This window comes from Petaurus breviceps, unplaced genomic scaffold (assembly GCF_028583685.1).
Source record: "Petaurus breviceps papuanus isolate PSGF00001 unplaced genomic scaffold, PetGlider_PUasm1.0 90919, whole genome shotgun sequence".
NCBI classification, from domain to species: domain Eukaryota; kingdom Metazoa; phylum Chordata; class Mammalia; order Diprotodontia; family Petauridae; genus Petaurus; species Petaurus breviceps.
Window position 1 is genome coordinate 8621540 of NW_027187378.1, and position 18430 is coordinate 8639969.

An 18430-nucleotide genomic window follows, 5' to 3' on the forward strand; every position below is an offset into this window, starting at 1 on the left:
ATTGTTAAAGAGAATTATAAACTATGCAAATAAATGAGTAAATAAAAAAATGAGTTATCATTTCACCCATAGCAAATCTTTTCTTGACATCTGTGGAAAGAACAGAGCAGATGGGGTATAAGCAGTGGACATAATCTTCTTTGGGTTCCAAAGCAGCGAGGTAACAAAAAATATAATACAGTTATATTTTTAAGCACTGTCATACGTTACATCAACAACTACAATATGGAAAAAAGGTCAACTTCAATGTCAGACTACAGGAAGAGAGTCAAAAACAAAAGGGAACGGCCAGATGATAATAGAAATCAACACTTCTGTACATATTTATGAATTGGAGAAAAAGAGAACTGAAACGATAATTAAGTTGACACCATACTACAAATTATGTAAATTAAATAATAAACCAAATTCAGAAAATCCAGTGTTTCAATATAGCCTCAGAGCCTAAATTTGATAGCAAACAATTTGCAAAATACTGATCAGGGTGTTTTACTAGGGAAGGAAAACCTAACTATGAAGTACATCAGAACTTGGTAAAAAAAAAAAAAAAAAACGAACAAACAAAAAGATAGCCCCCTCAAAAAAACCCTAATATCAAAAGACCAGGATGATGGGGCGGCCAGGTAGCACAGCGAGTAAGAGCACCAGTGTTGAGAAGGCCTGGAGATCGAATCCCGGGCTCAGACACTTAGCACCCACCCAGAAACACCTGGCCGTGTAACCTTGAGCAAGTTAAACCCCAATTGCTTAGGGGCGACCAGGTGGCTCAGCGAGTAAGAGCACCGGCTCCAGTGTCGGGATGACCTGGATCAAATCCGGGCTCAGATACTAAGCACCCCACCCAGAAACAACTGGCCGTGTAACCTTGAGCAAGTTACTTAACCCCTATTGCTTTAAAAAAAAAAAGACCAGGATGACATTTGTGTTCAAAGAAATGTATATGAATGAACACACACACACACACACACACACATTCATTGACAGAAAACATTAGCAGATTTGGGGTCTACATCAAATACACTATGACTATAAAGTAGGAGGCTTGTTGTTCAGGTTCTGTACAATAATAATCTCTACCATCTATATTATGAGACCCCCAAGAGGCCTGCCTCACCCCAAGCAGGAGCAGGAAGTAGTATGGGAGCCAGGTCAAGAGGCCACGGCAGGGGCACATTACATGTGCTGGAGAAGGCCTTGAGGGGGCCATTGCTTTACAGTAAGCAAAATCTGACTGAAACTCCTCTCGCCTGCTCCTAGTACTGTCCTCTGGGACCAAGCAGAAAAGCCTAATCTGTCTTCCACATGCCAGCCCTTCGAATATTTGAAGAGAGCTCTCATGTTCCTTGCTTTAAGTTTAACAAACTTTAACAAAATTCTTTCTCATAATATCAAAGACTTTTGTTATTGTGTTCATCCTTTGTTCTGGTAGAGAACCAATGACATCACAAGAGTGATGTCTTGACTAGAGTGTAAATTAGATTTAAGTGAGGCAAAGCTGTGTGAAGTCATGAACTCCACTCTCTCCTCCAGTCACTGAATTGCAGTGGCAAGACAAAAGTCGAGATGACTGGTGATGGCCCATGATGCAGTGAGTGAGTATGGCTTTTCTTCTTAGTCAGAGATACTAAGTCTCTGAATGTACCTAAGGTTACACTGTGGTTTGGGGTTTTGTTGTTTTGTCTTTTGGCTGCTATGTTATTCTGTTGACTTTTTTGGAGCTTGCAAACTGCTAAAACTCCCAGATCTTTTCTTGGTCTTTGATAAGGCTGTAGTACTCGTAGGAGCAGGATGCATCTACACAGAGGTTGTGTCTTAGGACAATGGCTGGAAATTGCATGCTCAATCAACAGCAGAAAACAGAAATGTGTACCAAAAAAATTCATTAAATAAACAGATTTGAGTGGATGTCCCCCCTCAAAACTCTGCCCTTCTCCTCTTTTCCCTCCTTTGGAAGTTCCATTGGTTCCCATGTTTAGAGTGTTTACCCCTTTTCAAAGAGAAACTAGAAACTGTATCACATTAAGACAAGGAGAATTCAAAGGTATCTGATCTTAAGGGATTAGTTCTGTGAATAGCAAACTAGCTTCTTCAAAAATCCTCCCAGTTAGTTACCTGTCCTCCAAAATATTACACTGGCAGTAAACTTTAGAGGACAATGAACATATTGATTATTTTGCTTTTTATCTTGAAAAATATTTACAAGAATATTTAAAAAAGGTGACCATAAACTGATGGACAGATTATTACAAGTTAATAACTGATTAACCAGGTTAACAGAGGTGGTAACATCTATTGTTTTGAGAACAAGAATGATGAAATGAGAACGCATCTAAAAGTACTTTGAAAAATTTTAAGGAATTTATATATATAGTATTGTTATTTTTTTTTTATTAAGAACTGCCTGTGAGCAAATTATACACTGTGTCTATTTGGTGGAAAAAAACTGGGAAAGACCCAGGATATTCTGCAATGACCAGACTCTCCAAAACCCAACCTGATCCCCTATTGCTTCCTACACTGACACACTCCACCAAAATCTGGTCACTCTGGACGCTATAATTAGCAAGGCAAATGAGACTGAAAGTAGGAAATATAAGGTAAGCAATAAGAAGTTTTAAACTGGTTAACTGATCAAAAACTACAGCAGCAAAATGAAAAGGACTAAGAATACCCCACCTCCCACTTTAACACTGTCAATCAACAGCCTTTGGTATTTATGATAATATCCAACCATATTATGTCCTTTATAAAACTATCCCTCACTTTATGACACTGTGAGAGGAATCCTGGGAAGACAGCAAAGTGAGAGGTATCCTAGGAAGAGTTCTCCTCACATAAAAGACTACAACAATCTAAAATATGGAAAGTACAGCAATGACAGTGAGAAAAAATAATAAAAAGAAAAAACATTGGAATGGATAAGAAAACAAAATCTAACAATCTGCATCAGACAAGAAATATATGAGACAATGTGCAATACTGGAATTAATTGTTCCTTAAATATTTGATAGAATTTGCTAGAAAAATCATCTTGTCCTAATTTTTTTCTTTAGATGTTCACTTATGGATTATGTGTTTCTTTCTATGTAAGGAATTAATATAAATATATAGCATCAAGAGTCCTTCTCCCATGGATACATGGTTAAAGGATATGAACAGCTTTTTTAAAAAAAAGCAAATTATAAAACTATAATCTATTCTACAAACTACCCATGAAATGACCAAAGAAAACAAGCTGCAAATCATTAACAGTAAGAGAAATGTACCCAATACAATACATGGGAACATTCAGTGCTGAAGGAGCTGTGGGAAAATATGCTATATGGTAAAATACAGTATGTGGAAAAATATGGTATCCTCTTGGCAGAGTGTTGAAATGGTCTAACCATTCTGGAAAGCAATTTGGAATTATGTGAGAAAAATTGATTTAATTTGAAAAGGCCACTAAGAAAAATATAAGTAACTGAAAAACTAGTAAAGATTCTAGGAAAGAAAAAATAAAAATAAGGTTTTCTTCTTATGGCAGAATATTACATAATTTTCAAATGTAGTCATTTATCCAATGCTTGTACTTTGTCACAAGAAACAGTTCAATATGAAAGGTACTTGAAATGACTGTTAAAGACAAAAGGTTTCAATGTAATGTATTTTTTTAAATTAATTATTAAATAATATATTTGAATGTGTTATCTAGGGAATGAAAATCTAGGGAATTATCTAGGGAATAAGTATGTTACATAGTAGCATCAATAACCAAGGATGAACTATTCAAGATGTCCAATTCTCACAACTGACAAATTAGTTTTCCTAATGTACAAGTATCCCCATGTCACTATCCTACAAAAAAAAAAAAAAAACCTTTGGAAGCTCCTTACTGTCTATGTCACTGGTTCCCAAAGTACAATATACTTGCCACCCTAGGGGGTAAGTCAATCCAAGGGGGTATGAAAGGAAAATATTACAACATTTATTTTTATTTTACCTAAAAAAGAAAAATTAAACAACTAATACAGGTTAACACTGGCATTCGCACCTGGTCCAAATGTCAGATGGTCCTATGCCACATTTGGATTGAAGGTATGCTGAGGGGAAAATAGGAGTTGCACAAAATAGAGGAGTTGACCTGGGTCATTGTTCACACTAGAGTTTCCGTGTGCCAGGCAAAATGGGTTCATGAATCATATTATCTACTTTTAACTGGAACTTTCTGTTTCAAGGGCAGAGTGGGGGAGTTCCTTCCCAAAGCTTTAATTTAAGGAAGGTGCTCAGGACAGCTCCCTTTTCATTTCCCACTAGGTTGCATTCCTTTGGTCTTCTCCTTTGTGGATCCCCTTCTCCCTCAGTCTCTGCTTTCTTTTCCTTTGCTGAGTTGTATCTTCCCATTAGACTGTAAGCTCCTTGAAAGTAGGGACTATCTTTTTTGTATTTGCATCCCCAGGGCATAGCATAATGCCTAGTAAATAGTAGGCATTTAATAAGTCTTTAGTGACTGATCCATAATATGGTAAAACAGCTTTTAAAAGACACCTACAAAGAAATTACAGATTGAACATAACTCCATTAATACAAGAACAAAAAAAAAAAAAATAGCAGACCTGTCATTTCACTCCCAATAGGTGTGAAATGACAAAAACAATGACAATCTAGTTTGACAATAAGTCAGTCCCCCAAAAAGTGAAGTTACGAGGATATTTACATTCTCTTTGAAACATAGTCTCAGTGAGTTTTTAAATTATTTGTTTAAAATATACAAAAAGGAAACACCTTCCAATTAGTTTTTAAGAATAACTCAATGACATAAGGGAAGATGGAAATTTACTACTTAAATTTCAACAAAAATCTTGACATATGGAGTGGATGAGACTGAAAAAAAAAATGAGTATCATAACAAGCACAACTGATGCACTTTTTCCACCTGTAATTGTGTGTCTTTGTTAAGAATCCGTTCTAGATATGCCAGCTACTAAAAACAATTATTGAAATAAACTAAAATTAGAATGAGACCTTTGATTTGCTATTATTAAAATGTGTTAAACTAAGATTTATAAGAATAATGAAGCAAATTCAATTACAGGCTTTCACTAAAAATTATTATTCATTTTAATTAAAAACAAAAAGATTTTATACACTGATATATTAAATCAAATAAAAATTATTTTAAAATATGGTATAATTCATTTTTCTCATCCTTTTAAACTTCTAGTTTGTTTTATAATTTACATATTACTATAATAACACACGTACATAACTTACAAATATATGTTTATTAGGGATTTACAGTAAAAATAAATTATAGATAAACATACACAATGAAAAATGTTTAGAAATGACTGATCTTTAGGATAAAATACAAACTCTTTAGCCTTCCATTAAAGGCTCTGCAGATCGTGGCTTCCCTGTGCCTTTTGAGACTTAGTATATGTGCCTACCCTTCATGTACTCAGTTCCAGCCAAAACTCTATTTCTATGAACACAGGCCCATTCCTGGAATATATCCCCCTTTCTGTTAGAAATTATTCTCTTCCTTCAACTCTAAACTCAAACACAATGTCTAAGAATTTTCCCTGACATGTCCAGGCAAAGAGTTTTCTCTTCTGTTAAAATTTCCTAGATCACTCTCTTTTGCCCTCATTATATTATATATTGTATCATTCTTATGTTCATGTTCTATGGCACCTGTTAGAATAAAAGTTCTTAAAAAGCAGGGACTCTTATTCAATAATAATAATTATTATGATGATAATAAAATTAAATAATAATAGTTATTATTATTATAGCTAGCATTTATAGAGTGCCTACTGTGTCAGGCACAATGCCAAATGATTTTTACAAATATTATCCCATTTGATCCTCATGACAACCCTGTGGGGTAGGTGTTTTAATTATTCCCATTTTTTTTTACAGTTTTAGAATCTGAGGCAGACAGAGGTTAAGTGATTTGCCCAGGGTCTTAGAGCTAGTAAGTGTGTGAGGCTGGATTTGAATTCAGGTCTTCCTAACTTCAGGCCCAGCACTTTATCAATTGTATCACTTAATGGCCTATTTTTCATCTTTGTACTACATTCCCAGTACCCACAACAATATTTTAACCATAGTAAGAACAGCTAGGTGGCACAGTGAATAGAGCAACAGCCCTGGAGTTAGGAGGACCTGAGTTCAAATCCAGTCTCAGACACTTAGCCATGTGACCTTGGGCAAGTCACTTAACCCCAATTGCCCTGCCTTCTTCCCCCCTCCAAAAACAAAAATACAGTACATGCTTCAGAAATACTGAATTGAATTGAGGGCCAGCTCTCTCAATATAAACTTCCTGACAAAAAAATAAAAAGAATTGAAATTGTGTAATGAAATCAAGTAAATTATTTTAGGTAGGAGGTTGATTAGGAGTATTAGGGGAAACAAGATCCTTAATTCAGAATAACAGCTAACTATAGTGCTTTTAATACATAACCCCATGAGATAGAAGCTATCATTATTCCAATGTTATAGATAGGTCAACTGATGCTCCAAGAGGTTAAGAGACTTGCTGGGAAACACACAACTAGTTCTAAGGAGAGATTCCAGAATGTTTGGATTCTAAGTTCAGTACTCTATCCACTGTACACTGAAGTGGTACATAACATTTCCAGAATGTGGGAACCCCAGCTTTGCAAGGAAAGTCCATGGAAAAACAGAATTCCCATTTAGACATCAGCTTTCAAGAACGGAACATGAATGCATTATTGGTAAAATTATTAACACAGCAATTTAAAATTACATAAAGAAAATGCTTATATCCTTTGACTCAAAGATTTTACTACTAAGTACATTCCCCAAATTAATCAATAATTTTTAAAAAGAATTTACATACATCAAAATATTTATAGAAGAACTTTTCATGATAGCACACACATGGAAATGAAGTAGATTAGTGAATGGCTAAGCCAATTATAGTATAATTACATAATGGAATGTAACTATGCTGTAAAAAATCATGAATATGATAAATACAGAAAGCATAGAGACACATAAATTGATGTAAAGTGGCATAGGCAGAATATAAAAACAATTTATACAATTACAACAATGTAAGTGGAAAGAACAGCAATAACAAAACCAACTGAAACTGAATGAGGAAGCTTGACACCAAAGAGTCTCCATGAGAAGATAGAACATTCTCCCCTCCATTCCCCAGTCCTTTGTAGACATGGAGAATCATAGGTGTGGGGTACTGCATATAACAAAAATCAGACATGGTTGGTATGTTATTTAGTTTTGTGTAACCTTTAAAAAAAATTCTTCATTTTGTAACACTGTATTACAAGGGATGGCTTTCTGAAAAGGAGTGGGGGGGAAAGTCTACCAAGGGAAATGCAATATAAAACAAATTATATCAATACAATTTATTTTCTAAAAGAAACTGGTTTTCCATTCAGAATTATTGAATATTTTAAAAGTACTATGTCCAGGAAAGTAATGGATACTTTATCTTCTTAAATTCACTGTGACTATGTATAAAAGATACGCATGATTAAGATCAGGATTTCAAGCTGGAAATATCTAAATATTTGTTCATAATGAGGTTAATAACCTGTAGTAAAAAGGATGTACCCTTATTACTCCAAAGACTGCAATGGATTAATTTTCATAAATAAAAACTAAGCACAGCTGCGAATGATATGCAAAGAAAATGTTTAGATTAAACTGGGTTTCATATCAGCCAAACCAGAGGGTTTCCCTCAACCCTTTTGTTTTCTAGAGTCTAAGAATTTGGAGCCCCAGGCAACTTCCTGCTGACTAGTTTCCACCACACATGACTCAAGTTCCATGAACCCACATGTATTATGTGCCTACACAGTGATGACCGTACTTAGGATAGTACCCAACTCCATTACCAAAACATGTACAGGGTTTTCTATTGGAAATGAAAACTGCAGAAAGGTCAGCAAATCTCCTACTAATTTCTACTCCTCTGGGGAGATGAATTTTACTGATTATATCTGATCTCAAAAATGAAATAAACTACATAAATGTATCTTAATGAATTACAGAAACAACTCATTTTTAAAGACATTCTAGAACAAAACAAAATCAAACCAGCTATAACTAATTAAAAAATAATGTTGTATCCTCATGGTATTTTGTATACAAAAAGTTCCAAAAGATACTAAATACGATGGAAGTTTCTCTTAAATTGAATATTTTTCTTTTTCATATGCACATTCACCATTCTGCATGCCCACTCTGCCCCTAGTGGTTAATTGAAGTTGTAGCATAATACCTATTTAAACTGTATTAATAGTACCTACCACATGCCTCGTCAATATAGATTCATAGAATGTTAGAGTGAAGGAGACCTCATAAATCATCTATTCCAACTCCATCTTTTTACCAGTGACAGAAACTAAGACCCAGAGAGGTGGCGTCATGCACAATAAATTAGTAGAACACTTGAGACATTCTTTTCACTGGATTACATTGTCTGAGTTGTACAAAAGGTACATGTCACGCTTTCTCCTGGCCCTGATACAACAATTCCATACAATTAAAATCTGATATAACATGGTTAATTTACAGCATGAGTGTTATTTTTGTCCCCCAACATTACATTGTGCTGTAAAGCAGTTCACAATGCTGTTACTCAATGTGCTTCACCATTATTCTTCATATGCAACTATCAGAAACCTTGTGTATGATTATAAATACTAAAGAATAATGAAATAAAATATTTAGTAGGGAATGGGATACACTTTAAAAAAAAAAAAGTAAACTAAACCCTCTAAAGAAGATCTCACTACTAATTCCCAATTCAGTCACTGGCCAGGCATTAAACGGAATCAGTCCATTCTGTGCAAGCCATCTGCCAGGCAGTTTCCAGCTCTGTGCTATAAACTCCAACCTACTCGTGATTTATTTTGAAGCAAAAAGCTAACAGAGTTATTTGGAAGTCATGATAGCATACCTCAGGGTCTTCTTAAAAAAAAAAGTATAAAATGCCAGTGTGGAAGAATCAAAAGGTGATACACAAATCAGCTGAGGGAAGAAGGTAGAAAAGAAAAAAGAATGGTTCTGGATCCCTTCTCTTAATTTAGAGTCACTTCTAGTGTGGTTTTTTTTTTTAAGTAACATATAAGACATCTATGGAAATCTAAGGCAAAATATACATTGAAGTAGTGTTAAGTTTTAGTTTTATGAGACAATTCCAAAAATAAGCAGATAGTACAACAGACGTCAGGTTAAATAAAGCCAAGTCAACAACTATCTAGTAAGAGCCTACTATCTGTCAAGTCACTACACTAACATTAGAGATACAAGGAAGGGTAAAATACAGTCCCTACTCTCAAGGAGTTCACAGTCTAACGAAGGAGAAAATATGCAAAATTATGTAAAAACAAGATATATACAGGATAAATTAGAGATTATCAACAGAGGGAAGGCACTAGCAATAAGAGGAATTAAGTCAATAAAATCACTCTGACAAAAGACAAGTAAATAAAGAGAAAATACTTTATAATTTCTAAAATCTACCCCAAAATAGAGAAGGGCAAGGATAGAAATTCCAATTTCCAAACTAGGAAAGTATGGCACAGAAAACTGAAGAAATCTCTTATTACTATACAGTAAATCACAAGAGGAGCTAAGACTAGCTTCCAAATCCCTGGAATCCAAATCTACTACTTCATCTATCAGGACCCATATAAAGTGGGGCAAAAATGATTAGCCAGTTTTAAAGAATTTATAAATTCCTTACTTATAAGCACATACCAATAATGTATATTAATATTATAATAAGCTGCCAAGTTTCTTAATGAAGGAAATCTGATTTGAGTTTTAAAATACTTTTAGGTTTTACATGTATATATGTGTATACCTTTAATAACTTGAGAAGCATAAATGTTACATATTTATCAATAAAAATAATCAGAAAGTTTATTCATTCAAATTTATTTTTCACTTATTCAGATATAGGAATTTTGAATAACAGAGTTTGGATTTTAATTTTTACAAGAGTGGGTACTATGCCATTTTGCATTGCATTGCAATAGTTTCTTTCTGGATGACACCTTCCTTAGACCAATAGATCAGCAGAGGAGGTCCTCTTGATTATTAACCATGGTCACCTAATCTATCTATATTACTTTTTCTCATGGGGTCACATATGCATCAAAACTTTGTTCTTCAGATGATCTTAAGGCTAGGCTTACAAATACAACCCCCTTTCAGTCATTGGGCAACTGCTTTTTACCTTTTATAAGGTTCAAACTGAATAGAAAAATAAATAGCACCAAAAAATGGTTATTTTTAATTTTAATAATATATCAATATTTTAAAATTTAAATAATTCATTTTTCACTTGTTTTTCTAAGTTTGCAGCATTTGTTTCCTTCCCAGCTCAGCCTACATGCCCTTGTTTTCCAGTACAAAATTAAGACAGGGCTTCAGAATGCCAAATATATCACTAAAAAGTGATACTGAAATAAAAAAAAAATACTTATCACAGCAAGCATAGTTAGATTAAAAGTACCCTGGAGCAGAAGCCCAAGAGTCTGTATTTGATTCCAGACTCTCATACTTAGGCAACCCTGTGCAAGTAACTATATCTCCTTTGACCTTGGATTCATCCTTTGTAAAATGAGAAATCAAAATGAGATGGTCTCTAAGGTTCTTTCCTGATCTAAATCCTTAGACCATATGACAGTAGCAAAGAAACTACGAATGAACTTGGAAGGTACAATGAAGAAAAACAGATCTACCTTCATTAGTCATACCAAATTCTTAAAATATAGCACAGACCATGTTTTCTTTTCATCTACTAAAATTCCCCAAACTCACCCCCACCAAAAAAATGATGAAAAACTGAAATTTCCGGAAAACAATAACTATCAGAAGAAATACATATGGCTTCAAATCAAACATCATTGAATGAAAAAACAATCTGAGTATTCCACAAAGTGGGTAACATTCTAACAATGACAGTATAAACCTCCTTTAGCAATAATTTAAAGAAACACTGCAACAGTCTAAGAAATTAAAAGGCTTAAATTTTTTAACATTATGGAACTGTCTCTTATGTAAAATTATGTGGGGCATACTAATGACTTTAAAAATAGTTAAATGATTTAAAGTGTTCTTAAAATACAGTAGCACTTTTAGTTCATTCACTCTGACAAAGAGGAAAAGTAAGCTTAATTGGGATGAAGGCCAACTGAGTTGGGCTTTCATGGGTCAAAGATCATGACTCCATCTCTCCAAGAGTTCCTGCTGCCATAAGAGGCATGTAAAAGAGCTGCATTCCCAGAGGTGGAAGCACAAGTGATTATTCCAAAATGGAGAGGAGAAGATGCTCAGATCTCTGCATAGCCTCTCTCAACAAAGTAAATACTAAGAAAGTGCCTGGAGACAATGAAAGTCATTAATGACAACAGAAGGAAAGGTAGATAATCTAATAGTAAAAAAAAAAAAATTTTTAATCCCATTTTTTTTCTCACTAACTTCTATATTCAGGAAGACTTGATCTAGGGCTACAGAAGCCCCTGATGATTCAAGACCTCCAGCACAAAATAACAACTGTCTCAACTTCCAAAGCAATCTAAATGCCTTAAAAGTATTCAGGAAGTGATAATGTAGACAAAAGGTATCAGTAAAACATCTATCTTGCACAGGCCAGGAAGGCACTGCGTGGCCTACAGACCTGCAGACGCAAGGGCAGGCCGGGAAGTCGCACGGCGCAGCCAGCAGAGGCAGGCTGGGAAGGCGTGGCGTGGCCAGCAGAGGCAGGCCCAGAAAGGGACTGATCAACTCAGAGGGCAAGTCTACCCACCAACCACAAGGTCCACTGCGAGGCCTATCACCAAAGGGCTGGGACTAGAAAGAGCAAGGTAAGAAGCAAATACAGGGGCCCCTGTCCTGGACAGCAAACACTCCTGGGGCTACCACTTCATAAGCCAGAAATTTTTTTTAAAAGCCCCTTTCAGGACCTCCAAAGACTAGGATGACAGAGTGAACCTCACTTGCTCCAAACCCCCCATCTGACCCCGAAAACATAGTAACTCTTGCCCCAGGGCAAAACCCTCTACAGTAAAGGCTTGGGATCCTAGAGGAAGGGCGTGGCTAGGACCCTGTCTCAAAATGTGTAGGAAGCAGACTACAAAGACAAAGACTCTGAAGTCCTAACTATCCTCAGAGGGAGGAACCAACCTCAGAGGGAGACAATGTGGACTCCACACCCAAAGCTGAAACTTCCACAGGGAATGGGTCCCAAGCACAGAAGGCTCTCCTAGATGAGATCAAAAGGAACTTTGAAAACAAAATGAGAGACATAGAAGAGAAAATGAATAATTCTCTCAAAACAAAAATAGCAGAATCAGACAAACATTATAATGAGGAAAACATCTCTCTAAAAAGAAAAATGTATGATATGGAAAAGGGGCTTAAAAAATTAACCAAAGAAAATTATTTGCTAAAAACTAGAATCAACCAAATTGAAACAAATAACTCTATGAGGAACCAAGAATTAGCCAAGCAAAACAACAAGAATGAAAAATTAGAAAAAGAGGTAAAATACCTCAAAGAAAAAATAACTGACCTGGAAAACAGATCCAGGAGAGATAATTTGAGAATCATAGGCCTACCAAAAAATTATGATGAAAAAATGAGCCTGGACAACATTCTCCAAGAGCTCGTTAAGGAAAACTGCCCTGAGATACTAGAACTTGAGGGTAAAATAGAAATCGAGAGAATCCACCGGACACCTGCTGAAAGAGATCTCAAACTGAAAAGCCCTCGAAATGTTGTGGCCAAACTCCAGAACTACCAGATAAAAGAGAAAATACTTCAAATGGCCAGAAAGAAACAATTCAAATATCGAGGGTCCACAGTGAGGATTGCACAGGATTTGGCAGCCTCTACACTGAAAGATCGGAGGCAGTGGAATACAATTTTCTGGAAGGCAAAAGAGCTCGGGTTACAACCAAGGATCACATACCCAGTGAGACTGAGCATATTGTTCCAGGCAAAGAGATGGTCATTCAATGATATAACAGAGTTCCAGACCTTCTTGATAAAATAGCCAGAACTCAATGGAAATTCAACCTCCAATTACGAGATGCAATAGTGACTTAGAAAGGTAAACAAGGAGAACACACACACACCCTGCTATTTGATAAGAGCAAACTGGTTATAGACAAGTAGAGGGTATGACTATAAAATACACAAAATGACGATTTTAAAAAATCTTATTAAGGGCTACAAAGGGACTGTAATGGAAGAAAGGGAATGGTTGAAGTGGAAAAAGGTAAATTATGCCACTCATAGAGGCATAAAAACTGTATAGCAGAGGAAAAAAAGGGAGGGAGTTGGGAAGCATATGAGCTTTTCCCTCATTGGTTCTGGTACAAGAAGGGAATAACAACCGGCTAAGCATAGGATTCTATGGAGAAGAAACGCAAAAAGTATCATTTTAGAGGGAAAGAGGGGAGGGAGAGGAGCTTCGCATGAGATTTGTTCCTGTCACTCTTGATGCGAAGAAGAAATAGCATACTTCATTAAGTATAAAAATATCCTACAGGCAGTACAAGGGGGAAAGGGTTACAAAAGGGGGGTTGGAGTGGTTTGTAGGGAGGGAAGTAGTAAGGGGAAAGGGGAGGAAAAGGGAGGGGGGCTGAAAAGGTAACACTGAGGGAGGCGGTGGTCAAAAGGAAAACTATTAAGGGGGGGAAGGGAGAAGGGAGGGAAAATATGAACATTAACAGGGGAAGGAATAGGATGGGGAGAAAGAAACAGATAACAATCATAACTGTAAATGTGAATGGAATGAACTCTCCCATAAAACGGAGACGGATAGCAGAATGGATTAGAAATCATAATCCTACAATATGCTGTTTACAAGAAACACATCTGAAACAGAGGGATACACACAAGGTAAAGGTAAAAGGTTGGAATAAAATATATCATGCCTCAGTTAAAGTAAAAAAAGCAGGGGTAACAATCCTTATCTCAGATAAAGCAAAAGCAAAAATTGACCTAATTAAAAGAGATAAGGAAGGAAACTATATCCTGTTAAAAGGCACCATCGAGAATGAAGCAATATCATTACTTAACATATATGCACCAAGTGGTGTAGCATCCAAATTCCTAGAGAAGAAGGTAAAGGAATTAGAGGAAGAAATAGATAGGAAAACTATACTAGTGGGAGACCTTAATCTCCCCCTCTCTGAACTTGATGAATCCAACCTCAAAATAAACAAGAAAGAAGTTAAGGAGGTGAACAGGATTTTAGAGAAGATACGTATGATAGATCTCTGGAGAAAACTGAATGGGGATAAAAAGGAATATACTTTCTTCTCAGCGGTTCATGGCACATACTCAAAAACTGACCATGTTCTAGGGCATAAAAACCTCACAATTCTATGCAGTAAGGCTGAAATATTAAATGCATCCTTCTCAGATCATGATGCAATAAAAATTATATGCAATAAAGGGCCAGGGAAAGACAGACTAAAAACTAATTGGAAATTAAACAATTTTATCCTAAAGAATAAGTGGGTCAAACAAGAAATTATAGAAACAATCAGTAATTTCATTCAAGAGAATGATAATAATGAGACAACAAACCAAAATCTATGGGATGCATTAAAGGCAGTTCTTAGGGGAAGTTTTATATCCCTGAGTGCATACGTGATTAAATTAGAGAAAAGGGAGCTCAACAAATTGGGCATGCAATTAAAACCCTAGAAAAAGAACAAATTCAAAATCCCCAATTAAATACTAAATTAGAAATATTGAAGACAAAAGGAGAGATTAATAAAATTGAAATTAAGAAAACTATTGAATTAATAAATAAAACCAAGAGCTGGTTTTATGAAAAAACCAACAAAATTGATAGACCCTTAGTCAATATGATAAAAAAAAAAGAAAGAAGAAAACCAAATTATGAGTATCAAAAATGAAAAGAGTGAATCTACCTCCAATGAAGAGGAAATCAAAAGAATAATTAGGAATTATTTTTCCCAATTGTATGCACATAAATTTGACAATCTTAGGGAAATAGATGAATATTTACAAACATGCAAGTTGCCCAGATTAACTGAAGAGGAAGTAAATTACTTAAAATAATCCCATCTCAGAAAAAGAAATTGAACAAGCCATCAGTCACCTCCCTAGGAAAAAATCTCCAGGGCCAGATGGATTCACTAGTGAATTCTATCAAACATTTAAAGAACAATTGATTCCACTACTCTACAAACTATTTGGGAAAATTAGTGAAGAAGGAGTCCTACCAAATTCTTTTTATGACACAAATATGGTACTGATACCTAAATCAGGAAGAGATAAAACAGAGGAAGAAAATTATACACCAATCTCCCTCATGAATATAGATGCAAAAATTCTAAATAAAATACTAGCCAAAAGACTACAGCAACTTATCTCAAGAATAATACACTTTGATCAGGTAGGATTTATTCCAGGAATGCAAGGATGGTTTAATATTAGGAAAACCATCAGTATAATTGAGCATATCAACAATAAAACTAGCAGAAACCACATGATCATCTCAATAGATGCAGAAAAGGCTTTTGACAAAATACAACATCCATTCCTATTAAAAACATTAGAAAGTATAGGAATAAATGGAGCCTTTCTTAAAATAATAGGTAGCATCTATTTAAAGCCATCAGCAAATATTATATGTAATGGGGAGAAGCTAGAAGTATTTCCTATAAGATCAGGGGTGAAACAAGGGTGTCCACTATCACCCCTCTTATTCAATCTGGTACTAGAAATGTTAGCAGTAGCAATTAGAGAAGAAAAAGAAATCAAAGGAATCAAATTAGGCAAAGAAGAGACCAAGCTATCACTCTTTGCAGATGATATGATGATATACCTAGAGAATCCTAGAGAATCAAGTAAAAAAACTACTTGAGACAATAAATAAATTTGGAAAAGTTGTAGGATATAAAATAAACCCACATAAATCCTCGGCATTCCTATATATTTTCAATGAAATTCAACAGCAAGAGATAGAAAGAGAAATCCCATTTAAAGTTACTGTAGACATTATAAAATATTTGGGAATCTACCTGCCAAAACAAACCCAGGACCTGTATGATCATAACTACAAAACACTTTTCACACAAATAAAGTCAGATCTAACTAACTGGAAAAATATCAATTGCTCATGGCTAGGTCAAGCTAATATAATAAAAACGACAATTTTACCTAAATTAAATTATATATTTAGTGCCATACCAATTAATTTACCAAAAAACTACTTTATAGAGCTAGAAAAAATAGTAACAAAATTCATTTGGAAGAATAAATAGTCCAGAATATCAAGGGAATTAATGAAAAGAAATGCTAGGGAAGGCGGACTAGCTATACCAGATTTCAATCTGTATTATAAAGCAGCAGTCATCAAAACTACTTGGTACTGGCTGAGAAATAGAGGAGTGGATCAATGGAATAGATTAGGCACACGAGATTCAGAAGTCAATGACTATAGCAATCTATTGTTTGATAAACCTCCAGACCCTGGTTTTGGGGATAAGAACTCACTATTTGACAAAAACTGCTGGGAAAACTGGAATATAGGATGGCAGAAACTGGCACAGACCATTATCTAACACCATATACCAAAATCAAGTCTAAATGGGTGCATGATCTAGGTATAAAGGTTAATACTGTAAGCAGTCTCCTAAAATAAGGAATAGTTTACCTATCAGACTTGTGGAGAGGGAAAGATTTTATGACTAAACAAGAATTAGAGAACATTATAAGATGTAAAATGGATAATTTTGACTACATGAAATTGAAAAGTTTCTGTACAAACAAAGCCAATGTAACCAAGATTAAGAGGGAGGTGGGAAATTGGGAAAGAATCTTTACAACCTATGTCTCTGACAAAGGACTCATTTCTAAAACATACAGAGAATTGAGTCAAATTTATAAGAATACAAGTAATTCCCCAACTGATAAATGGTCAAAGGATATGAACAGGCAATTTTCAGAGAAAGAAATTAAAGCTATCTATAAGCACATGAAGAAATGATCTAATTCACTATTTATTAGAGAAATGCAAATCAAAACAACTCTGAGGTACCACATCTCACCAGTCAGATTGGCTAAGATGACAAAACAGGAAAATGACAAATGCTGGAGAGGATGTGGGCAAATTGGAACACTAATGCATTGCTGGTGGAGTTGTGATCTGATCCAGCTTTTCTGGAGAGCAATCTGGAATTATGCCCAAAGGGCTATAAATACTTCCATACCCTTTGATCCAGCAATACCATTCCTACCGTGTTTCCCCGATAATAAGACCTATCCCGAAAATAAGCCCTCCCATTACTGTGTAAGATTCCTCTAAAATAAGCCCTCCCCCGAAAATAAGCCCTATTGAGATTGCTACTGTAGTGAAGGTGATCCCCTGCGCTACACGCTACATTACGGTACCCTCTGTATGCACCGTCCCCCCTCCCCCCCGGGTGAAACGCACGCCGCACTCCGAGCTGCATCCAATCAGAGCTGCAGCAGTGAGCACGTCATCCTGTTCTTTATTGAATTCATTATTGAATAAAGGTACATTTTTTTGTTCACATTTACCTGTTTATTAAAATTGCTGTCAATGTTCATTAAAATAAGCCCTCCCCTGAAAATAAGCCCTCTGGTGTTTTTCTGTCCAAAAAAATAATAAGACAGTGTCTTATCGGGGAAACACGGTAGGGTTATATCCGAAAGAGATCATAGAAATGGGAGAAAGACCCATATGTACAAAAATGTTTATAGCAGCTTTTTTTGTGGTTGCAAAGAATTGGAAATTAAGGGGGTGCCCATCAATTGGGGAATGGCTGAAAAAGTCGTGGTATATGCATGTTATGGAATACTACTGTGCTATAAGAAACGAGGAGCAGACGGTCTTCATATTTACCTGGAGAGGCTTAAAAGAACTGATGCTGAGTGATAAGAGTAGAACCAGGAGAAATTTGTACACAATTACAGACACAACGTATGTGTGATGACCAACTTTGATAGACTGGACTCTTCTCAGCAATGCAGTGATATAAGTCAATCCCAAAAGATTCATGATGGAGAGAAATATGTGCATCCAGAGAAAGAACTTTAGAAAGAACTAAGTTTATATCCAGGTGAAAGCAAAATACCTGATCTTTTTCCTTCTCTTATTTGGTTTTATGTCCTCTTTACCATTTTTCATTCCAGCTGGTACAATCCGTCCTTATAACCTGACTAATGTATAATGTGAAAGTATTTACAGATCCTATACTTGAGTATAAGCTGCCATGGGAGGGGGGGAAGGGAGGGGAACAAAATGTGAAACTCAAGGAATTGTGGAATTGAATCCTGTAAACTAAAAGGAAACAAACAAATTAATAAAAAAATTTAAAAAAAAGAATATTACAACAACAACAAAAAAAGAAATTATGAAAAAAAAAAA

General features: G+C 35.4%; 1 protein-coding gene across 10 annotated transcripts in view; it reads right to left on the minus strand.

Annotated features, from left to right (window-relative positions):
* Window positions 1–18430, minus strand: part of KIF16B (kinesin family member 16B) — a 401835-nt gene that overhangs the window by 285190 nt on the left and 98215 nt on the right. The window lies entirely within an intron of this gene.